The sequence below is a fragment of the Lepisma saccharinum genome, chromosome 24 (assembly GCF_977018435.1).
Source record: "Lepisma saccharinum chromosome 24, izLepSacc3.1, whole genome shotgun sequence".
Taxonomy (NCBI): domain Eukaryota; kingdom Metazoa; phylum Arthropoda; class Insecta; order Zygentoma; family Lepismatidae; genus Lepisma; species Lepisma saccharinum.
In genome coordinates, this window is record NC_139252.1 from 19,289,893 (window position 1) to 19,304,322 (window position 14,430).

At 38.0% G+C, this 14,430-nt stretch overlaps 1 protein-coding gene across 2 annotated transcripts in view; it reads right to left on the minus strand.

Moving 5' to 3' along the window:
* The window catches only part of LOC145977953 (uncharacterized), a 470,846-nt gene that overhangs the window by 77,232 nt on the left and 379,184 nt on the right, over positions 1–14,430 (minus strand). Inside the window, exon 1 of one of the 2 annotated variants that reach the window (XM_083110294.1) lies at positions 1,389–1,448. The exons of the other annotated variant lie outside the window; for it this stretch is intronic. The gene's annotated coding sequence lies outside the window, so the exon portion shown is untranslated. Of the gene's footprint in view, positions 1–1,388; positions 1,449–14,430 lie in introns of those variants that run through there. 2 annotated transcript variants of the gene reach the window in all.

Below are 14,430 nucleotides of genomic sequence, written 5' to 3' on the forward strand. Positions count from 1 at the left end.
TTCATATTTGTGTGATCATTGACCCGGTCCTGTTGGGCGTATGTCTAAATCTAACCCTGTGAGTCATCAGTTTCTAGTAAATGTTTAACAGCTACAAAAGAAAACATGAAACACGCATGTAACCTATGTAGCCACTACATCAAATGCTAATGAACTTTTAGCAGGTATATATGATAATATGCCAATGAAACTGAATATTTGACTTAACTTGATTTTTGATATTTAGCGTCCCTTTTCTGCCACTGTTAGCAAATCGCAACGATGAGAATGAGTGATGAAATTGATGAAGGGACTCTCACAGAGAACATCCGCGCCCAGGCCGGGATTCGTACACGGGCCCCAAGCGTCTTGAAATACTGTACTAACCACTCCGTCACAGGAGTCGGCAAGAACCAGAAGAATACCAGTGACTTCATTCACGTTTACTTCATTTTAGCACAACAACGAAATGTGTTGATTAATTTGGTGTTTTAAGTCCACTTTAAGCACAGAAAGGTTAATCGGGACTGGACCTACAGTTTAAGGGCGGATCCGAACCACTATATGCCCCCACCGGGTGTCGAACCCGGGACTCCTTGATTACAAGGCAACGGCTTATTCAAGGGAGGCCAATGACATATATGGACATCCGGATATGTTTTTTTCCTGGGAGAGGCAAGCAAGGTATCTTACCAGGGGTAGGCAAACAATGCACATTTTCCCCGCTAATAGAAGGGCCGAGCAAGGACCCCTTCGCACCCCCCCCCCCCCGTTGCCGCCCTTAACCCTCCCGTTGCCAAGCTTTTCGACACCTTTATTTTACCAAGCGGCGTATTTTGACTACCCCAATACAATTTTGTGATTTAGTGTAATATTTGTTTTTAGATTCTGTTATTTTCAATGAATAGCTTTATTTAGTATTGAAATACAGTTTTTCAATTAAATGTATTTAAACTGAACATAAACACAATATGGTGACACTAGTGCAGCGTTGCCATGTATGCGCGATCTAATTCAACTCAACAATAGTAACCTGAAACAATAGAGAACAATATATTTGAGCTAAACAATGGATGTATGGTAAAACTCAACAATGGAAAAATTAAATAACGAAGATGAATGAGGGACATATTTCGTAAAACCTTCATTTTTGACAAATAAGAAGATAAGACATTTCATACCAAGCGGGGTAGTCTCACAACCACACCAATATATCCCGTCAATAATAACTATAAAAACAAAAAAAAAATTGGGTCAGTCACTAGTGTAAATACAATTTCAATCATTTTAGGACAAAGTCATGAAACCACAAGTATGTAGCTCTTCAGATAAAATTATTATAGGGAAAAATCAACCTGGGGTAGTCAGAATACCCCGCTTGGTAATGCCAGGGTTAAAAGCTACCTTACCTTCAAGTAAGTATGATGCAAGACGAGTATCCAAACGACACACCCTTACAGCACAGTGAACCAACACTACGAGAAGCAAACCTGTGGCTGCTACAAACTCTCCAATTGAGTTCGGCCGGGTCACTGAGCTCCCAGCTTCCTCAATGTTCTTTGAAAGCATTTTAAGAAAGTTAAGTAAGCCCCGTTCTGTAAACGGAGCAACGGATTTATAACAGCGAGGCTCTCGTGACGGCCTGGGGCCGCAAGCGGGCCTTGTGAGCATTGTCTCCGCAGCCTATATCGAATGCTCCTGGACAGGTCAAATTTCCAACCGCATTCCTGCTTCGGGTAGCCACACACGGCACGCTCGACAATGAAGGAACTTAATTTATTGATTGTTGCTGGTGAAACAAGTGAACCGGGGAATTCCAGGGCTTCAAAAAAAACAAAGGGCACACGTTCGAACTGTCTTTTTACAGAATGGGCCCAGCCGTCCTTGGGTTTTTGTTCCCTCAGATAGGCGGTTGAGTGCTGATCGTTGTTCGGCCGAAAACAATGGAAGAGCAACGACCGGGAGCTGCAATGCCTAGAGCAGGACATGTGTATTGCATGGATCTAGCACAAGCGGCGTCTGGGCGGGTAGCGAAATAATTGCCCACCTCTAAAGTATTGCTAGCGACTGTCCCGCAAAGGAATACAGTCGGTTTCAGAAGACAAAGTTCCTTTGTAATTATTTGAAAAAGTTACAGTCTGTGTCGTGGCGAAGAATATACAATAGCATGAACATGTGTGTGTACGTGTACCCATCCCTGAAGTGAAAAGACTGATGGTCAAATGCCCATATGGGCCATGTCAGTTCTTTGCCAAGCTATTTTAACAATAATGTCAAATTTCTGAGTACCACAGCTTCAAAACTATTGTTTGTGTTAACATTTTTTTATTATTTATTAGCCGGCCACCGTGGTGGAGTGGTTAGCACATCGCGCTACGAAGCCAGGGATCTCGGGTTCGAATCCTGACCTGGGAATGGATGTTTGTGAGTGTACATTCATCAATTTCATCATATCATCACTCATCCCCATCTTCGCAAATTAGCCCAAAGTGGCACAAAACGCCAAGTAAATAAAGCAAATCATAAAAAAATATTATTATTATTATCGTTATCATTATTATTATTATCACTACTATCAAACATTGATAGTTAGCATTTCTTGAAAGCTATTGCTTACAAGGATCCTAAATATTGCACATGGACTACACTTCTTTTGAACTTATTGTGGAAATATTGGACGTTTTCATTGTTCATTGTTCATTGTTGTGTTCAGCATTAACGAGCAATAAACAAATATTAATAGGACTCGGAAGTTTATCTAAACAATCTAAAAAATGACCTCTAGAATGATCTTAAAAGTATTAAAAAATGACCTAAAATGGTAAAGAATGAGTTGAAATAATTTTCTCTCTTAAAATCAAGAGGGTAGTTGAATAATTCTATAAACCCCGTTGTTTGGTTCTTTAAACCACCTGAGAAAAGGTGGAAAAGAAGCAATTAAGTGCTAATGAAGTTTTCTATATTTTTACTTCAAGATTGCATAAAATACTCCACAAGGTTTATCTGTATAAGTCATTCACCTCCTTTCAGAGTGGCCTAAGACGATTCGGTCAGCATCTAAAAATACAGTTGTGCTTCCCGTACACCAGATTATAATTTTTTTTATCTTGTAACCAGTTTTTCTTAAAAACCATAGATTGAAGCAATAATAGTGGCCAGCAAGGAAAACTCAAAGTAGGCTTGCACCCAGTGGCGTCTCGTGGCCTCAAATTTGGCCGGGGCTTATTTTTTAAAGAATTTAAAATATAATGACAATTCACATGAATTACAAAAAATAGGTATTTTTTCTTCTAGACTACAAAACTGGACTTACTTTTTTGAAAGAATTTAAAATGTAATGACAAATTACATGAATTACAAAACTGGACTTACTTTTTTGAAAGAATTTAAAATGTAATGACAAATTACATGAATTACACAAAAAAACGGGTATTTATCTTCTTTTAAACTACAAAACTGGACTTATTTTTTTAAAGAATTTAAAATAAAATGACAATTCACATGATTACAAAAGAAACAGGTGTTGTTGTGAAACATACCTTTCTACGAACGTTGACTCCTGTTCTTCTGCTCAGCAAATTTTGTTATTACTTTTTCGTTCAAGCCCTCTATGTTTGAAATGTATTCTATCTCTATTGTAAACAAGTGCCAAGGCATTTGGTCTCTCTTGTCCCATTGCATTTCTTAAGCAGGTTTTAATACGCTTCAATGTGCTGAAACATCGTTCAGATTCAGCTGTTGCCACTGGAGTTATTAAAACTATGTTTGTCATTTTTACTGTTTCTGAAAAATAACCCTCTAAATAATTTTAAATAAAAAGTGAATGCAAACTACTGATAGAGTTTATGTTTTTCAACTCTTCACTACAATAAAAAACACGAAGTTCCCTCTTTAGTTTTCTCTCTTCTATGAAGGGATAATAAATTGGGAAGATGCCTCTGTCTAAAGATTGTTCTCTTTCATTATGTCCTCGTAGAGCAAGTTCATGTCGACCACAGAAAATAAGCAATCGATAATTCTCTTTAATATATGCCTATTTTTCCGGACAAATTCATTGTGTCTTGTAATTGACATCCTATGTCCTTCATCAATTTGTGTTCGAACATCAACCCTGCCAAACTCACTCAAACATAGCGAATGAACAAGTTATGCTAGCAAGTGCATCTAAAATTCACGAAACAACAGGGGAGAAGTAAATTAAACCTTAAAAGTGAATAAAAATTCAACAAAAGCGGCAAACAATAATGAAAAATGTCCTAAAAGCCAAAAAGAAAGCCTACAAATGCAAAAAAATGTATAACAATGGTTTCTGGTTCTAACTGAAGGGAAACGGACTGCTACAAGGATTAGCATTGTCTTCAAGACCCAGAAAAAATATAATTATAAATCAACTTCCGAGCCACAGTGGATTTTATAGGTTTCGGCATTTTGTAAACAAATATATTGTGTTGTAATTGATTTGAATGCCATTAAATTTTGCAATAAGTAAAGAAAATAATGAAACTACAAAACTTTAACAGAAATATTCAGACATATTCAAAACAGGATAGGTCGCCACTCCACTGGTTACAGCACGGTACCACAGAGTGACGCAAGGGTGTTAAAGTTGAATCGGGACTTCCGTTCCGTGAACCCTTTCAGGTTACCTTCTTCACCGCCTAACAGTATTTATGTAGTCCCTGGTGCCTAAATATTAAACCAGGGTGTAAATTAACGTTTTCTTGATGATACTTTGGTTTAATTGAATTTAAGAGATACGGTATATAAGAATACAGAATAATATTATTTACATATAATATAAATCATTAAAATACGTAGATAAATGAAATGAACTAATATGAAGCATAAGCATATATTAAATTCGGAGTTAATATGTCCTAACGTAGAATATAAAGTATATTATAGTATGTAGAAAAAGAGATGTGTATGATCTATGATATAGTTATATAATTTTTGTGTAGCTATTTGTATAGGTCCTTAGGTATCTTTGATTGTCTTAGTTGTGTATAGTTTTAGTTTTGATATATCTAATAGAATACCAAATGGGTATTAATTATTTGTTTTTACACAAATTGTAGCGATGTTGACCACTTCTAAGCTAATGGGGCGTTACCTCCACACCCTCTATACGCCTTCATGGTGTGGTGCTAAGCACAGGGGAGCACTTTACCTTATTCTTTATCTAATAGAATCCTTAGATTCCTATATTATGAATTCTATTGTGAAGAAGGTTTCTTTAAGCCTGGTAAAACCTGCTATTGGATGGATATTTTGAAGCCATGTGATGTAGAGAGATTGGAGTTGGAATATACTTGATATTTTCTTCCTTCTTCTTGTTTTCTATTCTTCTTCATCATCTTTAAGTCTTCTTCTTATTCCTCTTCTCTTCTTCACTTCTTCTCCCTCTTCTTCTTTCATCTTACGAGGATTGATGCACGAGGTGTATCTGCCATACATCATCCTTTGTTCCTCTTCTTTTCTTCTCTTTTCCTCATGTCCTTTCTCTCCTTTCCTTCCTTCTTCTGTCTACTTCTTTTCATCCTTCTTCTTGTTTTCCATTTCTTCTTCTTCTTCATTTCTTTTCTTATGTTAAAGTAGAATTTCACACATTATCAACCTCGGCGAAAGTGGAGGTGATGTGGTCAACATCACCGGTTCCCAGAAAGGGTATCACGACTCGCGCTCCGTCATAGGAATTTTAGCAAGTCAGAAGCATAATTTATAGAATTGAAAGATTGCTTAGTTTTTTGTTTATTTTAGATTTTTGGTTATTCACGTGTGGGTTAACCGCAACGATGAGGATACATCTAATCCTGGATTGGGACCCAGCCTTACAAAATCAAGGGTTCGAGTCCCATTGAGTGAATATTTGTTTGCGGCTGTCTTCATTTCATTAACCAAACTAGACTCCACTATGTTCGCCTGAGCTGGTGGAAATTCTAATTAAGAGTACTGAAACAAAGCCCATTTATTTGCTTAATTAATGTCTTGCATAAACAGAAACTAAAGATGTTGAAGCTGCGAACTAAAATAGCATTGATTTATTAAATAAATCCATACTGAGATGTAGATGGCTGCTTTGTCACATGCAAATCTATCTTAGAAGAAAAGTGTGAGGGGTTAGTTGTGGGGAAAAAATCTTCATGAAATGGAAGAGCAAAGTGCTGATATCTACATATGAGGGACGTTTGTTCTTTTCTCCTTTTCGCTGTGCTTCTGGAGACTTTAGAATCTCCCCTCAATAGCTCCGACGTTACTCGTAGCAGCTAATTTCCCACGGACTCTGGATTGAGATGCAGCACCAGCCTCCGTCAAATCACAAAGTGTCGCTCATGAATTCAGCAATTTCGCCCCGTTCTGGCGCGGAATTGTTCATCCGAATCCCAGCGGACAAAAGGGCGAGAAGAGCGACCTAGGAGCAGCCGAGGTACAGTCTCGAGCAGAAATGGGTTGGAGTTCAGCGGGGTAAAACTATTCAAGTTTGAGGCTACAATTCTTACAGACAGGAGAACATTGCCGTATCTAGTAATATATTTCGGGGGAGGGTGTAGTGGTAGTAGTAGTATTAGTAATGTTTAAATTTAAATAATCATATTGTTTTATATTAGATAAATTAAAATAATAATAGTAATTAAATATGTTAATATTTACTATTGTATTGATATTATTACATGAATAGTTAAAAAGAGAGTATAAGAATAGAGATATATCAGTACGTGTTCATTATCTAGCTCAGAAGTGGTCAAGATAGCTACAGTTTGTGTAAAAACAACTGCCCTGGTAAGGAAATTAATGTTAAATATATACATAATTGAATATTTATTGAATAACAAAGAATGATGCTAGATTCAGATGGTAAAAAGTAAAATTCCTGATTAATATTTTATACATATATTATAGGTAGTAGCGTGCATAAATATTTTTTCGTACTGTCATTCAAAGCGGTGTGATCCCAATCTAGTCCTTGCCATCCAATACTTTCGGCGGAAAACCCTCGATTATGCAACAGATGCTAAACAAGTATATTTTCATATTTTCATTAATTAATTTTTGTAATTGTTAAGTCTTGCGGGGAGGGGGGGGGGAGTTTGATCCGGACTCCCTAGGCTACCTCCTTAAATACGTTCTTGCTGGCGTTGTGCAATGCATTGAGTTTTATTATCATCTGACTTGTCTGCCAAAGACGATACCTATGCATGTAGCTTTAGCGGTAGCGGCGATTGGATTCCAAAGCAGGGGGGCCAAGGTGCCAAAATTGTGGTGGTGGGGGGCAAAGACAGTATATTTCCATTCTTAGATAAGGTTTAGCATAGTGCGGGGGCAAAAGGGGGGGGCAACTGCCAACCCCTCGCCCCCGTAATCGCCGCCACTGAGCTTAAGCGTTTGTTTTATTGGTTCCACAAGAATAGAGTTTACAAACATTAGAAGTGCGATCAGGGGCGGATGTGTTGCACTACATGGCCGTCACTCAAGCCACAATTCTTATCAGTGACCTAGTTTTAGGGTTACAAATTAGTCTGACATTAGTGATTTCACCTTTTATACAATTATGAGAATTTGGTTTAGAAAAGTCTTAATTATGATTTTTTATTGCATCGAATGCTGAATACTATCTTGTCGTATGCCCATCTGCGCTAACCTTTCAGGAGAGCTGATTGAAGTTTGATCTATGTGGATTTTGAATACACTACAAGATTTAAGCAAACATTTTATTATTGTTGGTAATAGATACTAAAACAAGTAAAGTGAACACCAAGTGGTTTGTCTGCGTTTGTACGTTGCTTTGGAACATGACGCATTGACACATATGGAACACAATAATGTCATCAACTCATTTCCGACAAAAGTAAAGATACGACGAAAAGAATTCAACCGGTGGTATGTGCATCACAAAAATTCCATACTATGAAGAATTGTTTTTTTAAGAATAACTTTGTCTTCGTATGAATATTTACAACCTTATTTAAGTAAATGCAGCCCTGAAGTTTACTTCTTCTAAGCATCCATAATGGGCAAACTATTTGTTAGAATTACGCTCTTTGGCGATTTCTCTTTCTACCGTCGTTGATTCCAAGTTTCCTAGTCGTAGTGGTAACTATGGTAACAGCAGGTGTATCTTCCTGGTCACCATTTCCAGTCCGCTACATTTGTTCAAAACAGGCATAGAGGTTTACCGGGAAATTTTAATGTACGTATGATTCAGGTAAGTCTGAACTAATTATCCACGAATTCTTCGTTTCAAAGAATGTCTTGCCTAAAGTCTATCAGTTGGGCAACTGTTGTATTCAACGAATAGAAAAGACCCTCTCTTCCATTTATCTGCAAATATATTTACACACCTCTTCATTCTTCCATACTTTAACGTCCAGAATAAAACATTGAAATTCAAAAACTCTTTTTAAAACTTTCTGCATGACTTTTATTGCGTGCCATGCCATTTGGTAATATCAGCGAATTTTAATGCGGTCTGTTTTCAATTCACTGCCGCCCATCGAACGATCGTTTTTTTTTTTGTTTTTTTTTGTCATCTCAAAGCCAACACCTTTTCTCTATTAACTTCTGACCCATATGGTTTAATGGCTAATCCCCGCGTGAGCAGCAATAATTGGAAGAGATCAATACGCCACACGGGATCTGCCGATGCGGGGGAAGAACCCCCTCCGACCCCACAAGGGATTTGCCCGTCACGTGCGGATGAATAGGGCAGAGGCGTGTTTTGTATATCTTCCCCGGCCATCCAGCTAATTGAAGTCTGGTTGAAATTTGTTTCAAGTTTCTATGGAAACGACTGTAAATCCTGGCCGACACTCATGAACAGCAATGTGATCTTACCTGGTGAGATAACTAGAGCAACTGTTAAATTATGTTTAATTTCTGAAAACATATGGTGTAGCGTTGATTATTCATATTACTCAGTCAAGTATAACCATACATAGTATACAAGGACATATTTTAGGTGTGGTCCAGAGGATCAGGACATCTCTAGAAAGACTTAACGTACTAAAATTAAATAATGAAAATATAGAGGAAATTCACCAAAACTGACACAGGGCTCCTAAATTAACACACCCCTATTTCAAAGCCGAGAAGACCTGACACTTCACGGCAACAGGGTAACTCTATTCTCTAGGCTCTCGGTTTTCTTTGTGTAGGGAGCGATTTCTGTTTTGTGGTGATATTAATATTTTTGTTTGTCTGTCAATAGTACTATATTATTCATACTGGAAAGATGAGTAAAATTTTATAGTTATAATCTCGTTATTGTAGATATAATAACGATTTCAAACATATATTTCTTTCAGTTGCGAAGATGGGGTAGATTTTTGAGGTTAATATTGTTGATTGCGTCATTCCCTAAACCGACATACGTACGTCACTATTGAGTTCCCTAAACTGTTGCGTCAGATGAAGATGTCCTAGATGCTGAATGCATTTTTTGTGGAGGACTTTATTCTGAGGATGCCAGTGGTGAATGTGTATCATGTGCAATATTTAGGCTCATGTTCAATCTGCAGGTGTAGAACATGACATGTACTCTGTGATTTCTGAAAATGACTTTATTTGTGTTGCCATTGAGGACTAAATTACTTTTCCTTTCATGTTGATGAAAGGAATTGCTTTATTCTCTAAGAGAAGCCATTAAAATATTTTCACATACATTCGTTTGTGTTTCTTTGTAATTTAATTCCTTATTTAAACAGGTACGTCGGTTTAGGAACAAATTTTCTCAGATGACATAATTGTATCGTTCGTGAAAAAAATATTTTGTGATACAAAATGTTGTTGTAATAGATCTTGTTACACAGCTTATATTTGGGCATGGAATTGATGTTCCCATTGATGTATTCTACTTCGGAAAATTCCTCCTCTACTCTGAGTTAAGGGTAAAAAACAAAACGGTAGGCTATGTCGGTTTTAGGTGACTTTTCTCTACTTGTTTATCATTTGTTATGTATAATCGAGGGCTATTTATTTCCGCTGAACTTATTGGAAAGCAAGGGATTGAAATCATACGGTTTTGAAGGACAGATCCAAAGATTTATGCACATTACTACTTATGATAATACGCATAAAATATTAATCAGGAATTAATTTTGTTCAATTGGATCTAACTCCTTTTTTGTTATAAAATAAATAATCAACTCTTTATCGATTTGACATTAATTTGCTTCCCAGGGCAGTTGTTTGTATACAAATTTTGGCGATCTTAACGGGAAAGTTTATAATTATACTTTAGTTTAATATAATTCATTTTATGTAGTAAATTGTGCCGGTCCCCGTGGCGGAGTGGTTAGCACATCTCGCTACGACGCCAAGAATCCCGAGTTCGAATCCCGACCTTGGCATGGGTGTTTTTGAGTGTCCATTCATGAATTTCATCATTTTATCACTCATCCCCATCTTCGCAAATTAGCACAAAAAGCGAAGCAAAATAAAGCAAATCAATCAATCATTTATGTAGTAAATTGTACACATTAGCTAGATAGATAATGATTACGTGCTGTTATATCTATTCCTATACGTTTAATATATTTTACCTGTATATCATGTAATAACAATACAAAAATAATTGATGTACGTACTTAATTAACATTACTTTGATATGTAATAGTAATAATAATGAGACAGTTGGTCGAATCCCCTGCACACACCGAATTGTATTTCTCGATATGTGCCTGATAGTATAATGGGTTTATCTGTGGAATAACTGAAAGTATGATTATGACAATAACTCAAATTAAAATTTGTCTATTGTATTGTGACTTACGAGTTACCCAGATGTTCACATGCGTTTCTGCCAATTAAATGCTTCTGATGGAACTCGGTTCACAATTGTGCAGCAACAGGAATGTGCATCAGCTGGATCCAATCCTCGGTCGAATTGTAGGGGAGGAAGTCTCGAACTGCTCAATTGATATCAAGTGTTAGCTGCATTTCCCACTCTAATGGATGCAGCTTATTAATAATGCATAGTGAATATTAATCTTGGTTTACATTTGAGCATTGCACGAGAGGGTAACCAGTTGGAGCGGCAAACTACACTCTACTTTGGCGAGTGACCACACATATTGTACTCTGTTCCACCAACTCGTAGTATAATAGTTGACCATTGGAGTAACTAGTTTGTTTTCGAGGGGGGGACAATACCCGAGGATTGCTCCCGAGGACAATTAATAATTGAAAGCAGCAAAACAGAAACAGCAATTCTCAAAATGTGATAAAATCGACAGTTGGTAATAATGATTATATCAACTGGAAGCACTTGCCGAATTTAATGTTTCAAATTATATCCGTCTCAACAATTACTGCTTGTCAATCGATCTAGGGTTGATTTTAGTGAATGAGCCTTTCAAAACACTTTGTTAAATTGCTACTATTTTAACTCAGTAAACCCAACACAGCACGAACACTGATTTGCCTGGAAAACAAAGTGTTCAACACGGGATTAGTCAATAAAGTGTAACTTATTTCCAGCAAAGAGAAGAAAGAAGTACAGTTTTTGAAAAATCATATTTTCAAATGTGGTATGTTTCTTGCATTCAGCAAGAAATACTTTGTGAACTTTTCACATGGCTTCCAGTCCACTATAAATAAAAAACAGTGCACATTGTTCCAAAACCTTAGCCACAACCACAATGTTAACAAATATTGAAAAAGTGACACATTTTTCCGTAAAAAAATAATGCATTTTCATGGATTCTTTAGTAACACTGTTAAGCCTTGCATCCATATTAATAAAACATTAAGCCTCCCCCATGGCGCAGTGGTAGCGTCTTTGCCTTGTAATCAAGGGGTCCCGGGTTCGATACCCGGTGGAGGCATAAGTGGTTCGGATCCCACTTTAAACTGTAGGTCCAGTCCCGATTAGCCTTACTGTGCATAACGTGGACTTAAAACAGCATATTTAACATTAACAATAAAACATTCAAATTCATACCAAGGCAAACTTTAATAGTATAAAAATATAAATACAGGATTCTTGTTGGGAAACCTGATGGTAAGAGACCTATAGGAAGGCCAAGACGAAGATGAGGGACAACGTTGAGATGGACCTAAGGGAAATCGGTAGGGATGGAAAAGAGTATATAGATCTTGCTCAAGATAGGGAAAGAGGAAGGCCTGTTTTGCTGCAGCCATGAACCTTCGTGTTTAAGAAGGCTAGAGAGTTAGTTAGTTAGTTAAAATATAAATAAAAACGTAACGTTTCCACCCTTTAAAGACCCTGTTAAAGAGTGGAAACGTTTTTATACTATTAAAGTTTTTCTTGGTCACCATTTTAATGTTGGATTCTTTCGTGCAAAATTTCTATTTAATAATCAATAGCATTACTACATGTATTTACAAGTATATCTTTCCGAGAAGGCACTATTTTTTTCAAATTTCCTTCCCAATCATACCAGAAATATTCTCTTTCTCTAGGTGAAAGACAAATGTGATGCTTATTTTCTAAAAGATAATCCTCCTGGACTTAATACTAAATATAGGTTACGTCATGTAACATGGTAGAAAGGAATACGTGGGAATCCTACAATTATTTAATATACCTCAGATTTCCATGAAACTTGGCAGGTGTATAAAGGAGCCCAAAGGAAGAAATAAGTGTTTCTTTTCGGCTAAAAAACTGTTTTAGGGGGCAAAATCCGCCTCCAATGTCAAGATGAGGACAAGTTGAAGTGGGGATCTAACCCCTGTGTCCCCCTCCGATTTCCATGAAATTTGGCAGGTGTATAGAGTGACCCTATGCCCCCTGTTTCTTCCTATGCCATACTTACGTGGTTTCGAAGCCAGATCCCCACTTCAATTTCTCCTCATCTTGACATTTGAGGGGATGGGGGTTGCCCCCTAAAACTGTTTTTTAGCTGAAACACAAGAACACGTATTTCTTCCTTTGGGCCCCTTTATACACCTGCCAAGTTTAATGGAAATCGGAGGGGGACACTAAGATAACCTCCCTTGTTAGTGTCAGCGACCCTGCTGATATAACGCGCAATCTTTCATAAAGTTACAACAACAAAGAAAAAGCATCTTAATCAGACTTGCCAAACGAATGTGTACGAGATTATTCACAGATATGTCTGTATTTTCTTGATCGTATTTGCAAAGTTTATCATAGTTAACCTGTGTAGCATATTTGCGTACATTAATAACACAACTACGTTTTTCGAGAGTTAGTAGTGAGGAAAAGAGCGGCCCAACTGAAAACTTTATCAAGATGTGTCTCATAATGCTGTGAAAGTTTGTGCCTTGACAAGTTGTATGTTGTTTTTTATTTGATTTTTGTTACTAGCATCGCTCTGCTACCACAATTGTCAATGCGTGACAATGAGCAGGAAATTGGTGATGGGATCCTCACAAATAACATCCAAGCCTAGGACAGGATTCGAACTTGGGACCCTTGGCGTTGTAGCTCGCTGTGCTAACCATTCCAGCACGGAGGTCAGCGACACACTGTATATGTTGCTTGAACTATACATTTTGAAATGAGACTAGTGTTTAGATATCGTGACGAGACTGGGAACGAGAGGGACCTTCTCAACACAAGTTTCGTCTCGTCTCGTTTCTAAGAGCAAATCGTTGGAGTCCTCAGCCCCGTCTAAACTCCATACCAGCTAACTGTAGACCAGGCGAACGAGAACAAGTCTCTGCGCAAATAGTGACGCAAGACGGCTCCAGCAATGAACAGTGAGAGAAACGGGATTGTGTAATGGGCGACGGGAGTAACCCGATTTCCTCCTAAGCGTTGCAAACTTTTGAAAGGATAATACCGAACGCACATGGCAAAGGGACCGTATTTTTGTCTCCAGGTCCGTACGTTTGGTTTAAGAATTTCTTAGGGAAATATTTGGGATAAAACAGCAAGAACAAATTTTGACAAGCCGTGCATTTAGCGTACGGACTAAGGTCTGGACCGTACGTCCGAAAATGTACGATCAGGACCGTACGGTTGGCAACGCTGCGCTTTCACCACTTGATTGTTCTCCTCCTCCTCTGCCGATATGCACGGCCCTGCTCTACAGTTAGCTGGGACGGGGTTAAGTTCGTTGCACTTTTTGACTCTCTCTGCGCTCTCGCGTCTACTTGGTTACACGGTGCAACACTGACTCGTCTAGTTGTTTACACGGTGCAACACTGACTCGTCTAGTTGGTTACAGGGTGCAACACTGACTCGTCTAATTGGTTACAGGGTGCAACACTGACTCGTCTAGTTGGTTACACGGTGCAACACTGACTCGTCTAGTTGGTTACACGGTGCAACACTGACTCGTCTAATTGGTTACAGGGTACAACACTGACTCGTCTAGTTGGTTACACGGTGCAACACTAACTCGTCTAGTTGGTTACACGGTGCAACACTGACTCGTCTAGTTGGTTACACGGTGCAACACTGACTCGTCTAATTGGTTACAGGGTGCAACACTGACTCGTCTAATTGGTTACAGGGTGCAACAC